Source organism: Drosophila biarmipes, unplaced genomic scaffold (assembly GCF_025231255.1).
Source record: "Drosophila biarmipes strain raj3 unplaced genomic scaffold, RU_DBia_V1.1 ptg000017l, whole genome shotgun sequence".
NCBI classification, from domain to species: Eukaryota; Metazoa; Arthropoda; class Insecta; order Diptera; family Drosophilidae; genus Drosophila; species Drosophila biarmipes.
The window spans coordinates 2,122,434-2,130,046 of NW_026114535.1; the positions used below are offsets into that span (position 1 = coordinate 2,122,434).

Consider the following 7,613-nt stretch of genomic DNA (forward strand, 5'->3'; position numbering starts at 1 on the left):
AATCTTATCAGGATTATTATGTAAATCAGTGTGGTGGGGGCTTAAGCAACATCGGAAGTCTTTACATATCTCCGCATATAGTGCAACAAGGACGAGGAATAGGAAATTTTTTTAGCGGTCTTTTTAATTACATAAAACCACTTTTTCTTTCGGGCATAACTGCTATAAAAAATCAGGCTGCTGAGACTGGTAAGGCTGTAATCAATGAATTTGGGAGAAAGCCTTTAAGAAATATAATTCAAGAACAAAGTAAAATTGCTTTACAAAATCTTTCAAATAAAGCAATTGATAAAATTACCCGTTTTCAAAGTGGAAGTGGAAAAAGAAATAAAAGGCTAGGTAATAAGAAAAAACGACTTCATTATACATCTAAACGACCACGTAAACATACCCAAACGCAACATAAAAAAAAAAAATCAATAAGAAAATTAAATATTAAAGATATTTTTTCTAAAGCAAAATGAGTACGCATATCGAATGTATGAAAAGTGAATTAGATTTGTTTGCGGCACACCCCACGCAAAGTTCTATTCTAAGAACTGAAGAAGTCTCATACAACCCAATTGCTTCTTTGGACGGTGCCTCTTCAATCGAATTTGTTTGCTTGGGAAATGGTGAAACGTATCGAGATTTATCCAGTGTTTATTTACGACTTGTTGTGCAACTTAAAAAAAATGATAACAACAGCATTGAAGGAAATGCTGTTGGTGTTGTAAACAATATTCTACATTCAATATTTAGAAGTTCGTCCGTTTATTTAAATAATATACTGGTATCGCAAAGTGATAATAATTATCACTATAGAGCGTATTTGCAAACAATTTTAAACTATGGGAGTGACGCCTCTGAAAGTCACTTGGCCTCCCAAGGTTATTTTCCCAATTTTGGAAGAATAACAGCAGGGAAATATGTTTATCCGGACTCGAATGAAACCCTTAAAAATATGTTTCAAAATAGTAACAAGGTTGAGTTATTCGGAAAAGTTCATGGAGATATTTTCAATCAAACCAAACTGCTTGTTAACAATGTTGATTTAAGAATCAATTTCAATATTGAAAAAACAGCGTTTTATTTAATGGAAACTGGTACTGAATCAAATTTAAAGATACTTGAAGCACAACTTTTCATGAACCACATAACAGTTAACCCAAGCATTTTATTGGCTCATCATCATGTTTTACAAACAAAAAATGCTCTGTACCCATTCAGCAAGGTTGAAGTCAAATCATTTACAATATATCCGGGCAACAACACACTGTCGATAGACAACGCAGTTATTGGTCAAATACCAAATTTTCTGGCCTTTTGTATGGTTAAGAACCGCTCATACTCAGGAAACCGAGGCTTAGACCCATTTCAATTTGAACATTTTAAAATTCAACGCTTTAACCTATTGGTTAACGGAGTTCAAGTTCCTTCCCAGGCTCTGGAGTTCGATTACTCGAACGCTGAAAAGGTTCAGAGCTCAAGAGGTTATAATATGCTTTTTAGATCATGTGGAATTAAACATTACGATCGTGGACTACAAATTACCAAGGAAATGTTTGATTCAAACAGTTTTATATTAGCCTTTGACTTAACTGCTGATCAATCAAATTCAACTATATGTTCAAATTTAATCTCTCAAGGTACTATAAGAATCGAAGGAAGATTTTCGGAACCACTTGCTGAAGCAGTTACTTGCTTGGTATACTGTGAATACGATTCAATGATTGATATTGATAAGCATAGAAATATTCGTACGCTCTTTTAAAATGAATACTTTACAAATTGAACATTTTCTTTCTAAGCATTCAAAGACAAAATCTATTTTTAAAGGAGTTTTTCCTTCTGATAGGTTACCAAAAACTATTTTAAAGTATCCCGCACTAATAATTGCAAATACCGACACTTCAGATCAACCTGGAACTCATTGGATTGCATTTTATTTTGAAAGTCGTAGGTCAGCAGAATTTTTCGATTCATATGGTCAATATCCCCAGAAAGAAGAATTTTTAATATTTTTAAAATCTAACGCTTATAAATTTTGTTTTAATAAGCAACAACTGCAGGGATACTTTTCTAACACTTGCGGACATTATTGTATGCTGTTCGGTCTTTTTAAAAGTAAAAAGAAAACACTAAATTCTTTTTTAAGAAAATTCAAGAAAAACGACTATTCATTTAATGATAAATTAATAATAAAAATGTTTAAGAACCATTTTAAAAAATAAAAAACATAAAAACATATATATATTTAGGTAAAATTAAATCGTTTTATTTATGGTTTTGGAGCAATACGTTTGTTTAACTTATAATATTTAATCATTAGACTAAGGGCTTCCTCTTTCAGTGCAGGCAGCATATGACACTGACATGTGTCTGGTCCAGATGAAGCATCATCGTCGCTCCAGGGACAAAGTTTATAATGGAATCCAAACTTCGAATGGATCAACTCTTTTTCCTCTAAATCCTCCAAAGTAGCTTTTAGGAACTCCATCCTTTGTAGGTGTTGCTCGAAAAGCATGCCTTCAAATTGCATCAAGAATAGTTCTATCTGTTGAGCGTACATTTTTAAGGACAACTATTTCTTTTTGAGACTGATTTAAGACTGTTGTTGGATTTAAAAACTCAGCTCTTTATATTGAAGAATCTTATTTACTTTACTTATTTACTGATAAAAATTCAATTTGAGCACAACTAAATCTGTTCAGATCTTTTCCTTTATATACCATATGAGTTATTCCATTCTCATTTAATTTCCTAAATGGTGTCTTTGTAGAAAATTTGTTCACATAACTTTTAGGTAGAAATATCCAAACATCTTTATCGTCCTTATCAGTTAAATATAGAGCTATTTTAGTTCCATATGGTGTCTTTTTCAGCTTACATCCAGTGATCTTATACTTAAATCCAATACATAGATTTTCAATTTTTGTGTAGCCAATCACAGGCTTCACGTCATTTAAGGTCTCTAAGAAGTCCTATAAAATTCAACAAAATTAGGTGATAAAGTATTTACTTTTAATTTATATGCATACCATTTTTGATCAGCGTAAGTTTGGATTCGTCGTGCACTAGTACCTAACTGTTGTATACTAATTCTTTAACCAGAAATTACATGGTCTTTTATACTTGTCAAAAACTATACACTTCTATCAATTCATGTGGAGTAAATGAGATAACAATATGTCTTCATTATATGCACCAAAATACTTATTCAAACTATGTAATACTTGAGAATAAAGTTAGAAATACATATCAGTATGTCTATCTCTTTTTATATTTATATAAATCTTTCAATAGCGTTAAAATAAAGTTAGTATATATAACGTAAGAATTGTCCCTCAAATGCTATATAAGATAAATTTTTTATAGAAAAGTCAGTTTATTTTTAAAAACATCGAAATGGTGAAGTACCATTGCGAGTTGTGTTCAGAAACAAAATCCTTTACTACTCGCAGCGGTCTAAAAGGGCATACATTAAAAATACACAACTTCGCCTATCAGAAATCTAAATCCTCCTTCTATTATTGTTATTTCTGTCCTAAAGTACGGAAAATTTGGTTGCGATACGACTTTAATATGCATCGTCTATTGGTTCACAACGCAGAGCTAAAAAGTATTTGTAAGGCAAAGAAAAATTGTTCAATAAATAAAAAACAATTATAAGCCCTCAATTTTAAAATAGTTTTTACTTTATTTTTCTTTATGCATGGTGTATTTATAATTAAAAAGTTAAGAATCTAGGTCAAATAAAACATCTAGTAATGCGTCCTCATCTCCATCATCCAGCAAAGTTAAATAATGGTTAGTCGGTGGCGGTTGAGGTCCCATAAGTTCTTCAAAGATGTGGTCGTCGTTAGGAAAAACCTCATCTTCTGTCCTGGATAGGTCGTCGTCCAATTGAAATTCCTGTGCGCACTGAAATACATCTTCACCTTCTTCGTGTGTGATAAGGGATTCCAAGAAAGCCTGCGTAGTAGTCCCCAATGGAAACTGGCTCCACTCAAGAGACTCCAATCCTGGGTCCCTATTTTGGGTCGACGATGCAGCCGGTTGAAATACGCTTTGTAGAAGGCGATCAACCGAATCTTCTGCTTCGGAAACCTGTACAAGTTCCAGATCCGAGTTTTCGATTATTTCGAGATCAGAATCTTGCGTGGGTGGTAATTCCGGGTTGTCAATCTCAACCTCGTTTTCCGAATCGATAAATTCTACGGTTAGATCCATAGGTATGCAGTACTGAGGCATTTGAAGAACTGATCCTGAGCAATTTGAGTGGTGTCATTTTTATAGTCCAGAATGTTCACTTAACAGGTTGACATCTACAGGGAGTGCATACAGGTATGTTGTACTCCTAGAACCAATCCGATTGGTTCTCGAACAAAAGGAGCAGCCCAATACCCCAGTAGAATGGTTATTAGAAGGAAAACGAACACAAGGATTGATAACAAGTTACCGAGGGTGAACGTGGTGTAGGAGGGGTCTGGATGTAGGTAAATATCGAAGGTGTGCAACTTCGACATAGGTTAAGGAAAGGCAATCTCTGTGTAAGCAAGATATGAGCAAATGGTCAGTTAAAGTCGGGCCAGCATTGGCATAAGATGTCGCGATGCAGCCATTCGAATTTCCTAAGCCTTAAGCTAAGAGTAGCTATTAAAAGCGGTTGCAGAGGTTTTTTAGGCGGTTTTAAATGTGTTTTGTATGAGTTGTTTTTAATTGCAAGCGTATACTCATCCCAGAATCAGTGTGTTTGGTATTCCACGGAACCCTCCCTTTGTATTGCATTTCAAATATTGTGACCCCTCGTTATCTTCTGAGAATGAGCAGGAGAAAGTGAACGTGCGTACCCACGAACCCGAATCTCACCCCTACCCTCGAGTCCTTGCTCATGACTGCTTGTGCGCGAAGGTGTGAAATTTTAATTTTGTGAGTTTTTTTCAAAATGTGCAGTTTTTATTTTAGAACAGAGAAAATTATACCATTGGAAAGGGCTTGAAAAATGCTTTCCAATGACACCAAATTTTTTTTTTTTTTTTTTTTAGTGAGGGGGTATACTATTTACGGTAGCGGAGGTCATCGTCGTTTTTTGCCTTTTTCAGTCGAGTAGTGGGAATATACGGGAGGAGGCAGAATTTGAAATTCGGTATAATTTTCCGCTTCAGTGCCCCGTTTTAAGAAATTCTTAAAACTAAACTTCTTATTCACACATAAATTTTATTGGGTGGCCTTTAGATATAAACCCTGAAAAGTGTTCCCAATAAGAAATTTAAAACATAAACCTTAAAGTGATTCCACTAGCTGACTTTTCTATACACACCCGTCTAACTTTATCGTAGACAAAAACAATTTCGATATCCTCAGCCCTAAAAAGTGATCCTATAAGTCTTATACAACTTTAACATTAAAGTGATTCTTCAGCTCATTTTTCCTAGACACACTCCTCAAAAGGAATCGTATAACATATAAGAAAAACTAGAGTATAAGACCGCAGCGGCGGTCATCGCAGCGGCAGTCTCGGCAGCGACCAAACCTCCGCTGCGAAAACCGCCGCTCCCGTATATTCCCACTACTCGACTGAAAAAGGCAAAAAACGACGATGACCTCCGCTACCGTAAATAGTATACCCCCTCACTAAAAAAAAAAAAAAAAAAAATTTGGTGTCATTGGAAAGCATTTTTCAAGCCCTTTCCAATGGTATAATTTTCTCTGTTCTAAAATAAAAACTGCACATTTTGAAAAAAACTCACAAAATTAAAATTTCACACCTTCGCGCACAAGCAGTCATGAGCAAGGACTCGAGGGTAGGGGTGAGATTCGGGTTCGTGGGTACGCACGTTCACTTTCTCCTGCTCATTCTCAGAAGATAACGAGGGGTCACAATATTTGAAATGCAATACAAAGGGAGGGTTCCGTGGAATACCAAACACACTGATTCTGGGATGAGTATACGCTTGCAATTAAAAACAACTCATACAAAACACATTTAAAACCGCCTAAAAAACCTCTGCAACCGCTTTTAATAGCTACTGCAACCCAGTGTTAGTTAGTGGTCGAACGATACCATCGTTTTTAAGCTGCAGCTTCTAAATCTCGTTTGCTACTCTTAATAGATCATCTACTTACTTACTGGAGAAATTGGCTAGCGGTGTCATGAAGTGCGCGTATGGCTAGATATGGTGCTGCTGCCGTTCCATAAGTTATTGTTTTCATTTATATGTCTGAATTTCTTTGTCTTTGTAGGATCTTCATAAAATATTTTGAAAGCGTCTATCATTCTCATGCCTGGGAAAGTGGTGATACATTTTGGCGGTGCCCCCAGTTAGAGTGTTTTGTTGAATAGTTGGGCCAATAAGCAGTAAACCTTGTAAAGAGTGACCTGAACTTGTTGGTGCTGACGCGTCAAATGCGAACCGCAACTTTTTCGAAAGACAATCTGGACGTAGTACGCAATGATGCGGTACATTTTTGATAACAGATATATGTCCCAGGAATTCATACTCCTTCATAAACAAAACACATGCTGTTTTAAGCAGTGCGTCTCTATCTAGACGGTGCTCCAGCGATTTAAATCTGGTCGGTGCATTCCTTAGCGAGTGTCCAAGTCTGTCAGGACTCGCCTTAGATGGCAACCTGACCTGTATTTGACCACTCTTCGTTTATATGTATGTATCCTTGAGTGACACTGAGCAATCTCACTTGGGCCATTCGGATTGAAGTGGCCGCCAACGATCCGTACGCTGTAGCGTTGGTTTTCCTTCCCGAATCGCATTAATTTGTTCATACAATTAATGCAAGCGTCTGCAGTTTTGACCGCGTCATAGCTCTACTCAATAGACAGCTCGGTGAAGCCCTTACAGCGGCCAACGTAATGACCGCTTAAGTGGCAGTTTATGCAGGTAACTGCAGTGCTTAACAACGTCTTAGTCTTCTGTGGAGTACGTTGCTATTTTTCGTAGTCTTCCCGTTCATCGTACTTTGACTTGGTTTCGTAATCAACTTTCGACAAGAGAATGTGAATCATAGTGGCATTCATTCTCTGTTTCGTAGATCCAATGGAAAGGAGTGATCCTCGTATTGCTGATGCACTATCGATTAGCCTAATGCTGTGGTGTCCGGTTGTTTCATCGTTGGATGATGTCCGTCTGCCCGCCCGTTTCTACGCAAACTAGTCTCTCAGTTTTAAAGCTATAGGTCTTAAACTTTTCCAAAGATCTTCTTTTTTTTTGCAGGTAGTACATAAGTCGGAACCAGACGGATCGGAGAACTATATCTTATAGCACCTAGAGGAATAATCGGAAAAATTGTAAAAAATTATATCTTTGGTGTTTTTTTAACATACAAGTATAACAAATAATTATATTATTGGTGTATTTCAACAAATAACCTTTTACGCTTGGAAATAACTTTTTTTTACTCATAGGAACAATCGGAAAATTTTGGGGAAAGAGTATGAAAAATGTATAGCCTCGGTGTTTTTTAAAATATTATATTACTCTTGGTTAGGTTAGGTTAGAACGGCTGTCAGAATATGGCCTGACACAATTAGACCTCCATTGTTATACCGCATGATTTCTTGGTTCCTCTATCTTTAATGTATCAACCAAGAATTGGGTTGATATGCATGTATT

General features: G+C 36.1%; 1 long non-coding RNA gene across 1 annotated transcript; it reads right to left on the reverse strand.

The window, feature by feature from the left end:
- Positions 1-2,231: 2,231 nt before the first annotated feature.
- Positions 2,232-3,264, reverse strand: LOC127012047 (uncharacterized). Its single transcript, XR_007765491.1, has 2 exons — positions 3,021-3,264; positions 2,232-2,963 (listed from the first exon to the last, which is right to left on the reverse strand). It is a non-coding gene; the product is annotated as an uncharacterized LOC127012047 (long non-coding RNA).
- Positions 3,265-7,613: the final 4,349 nt, after the last annotated feature.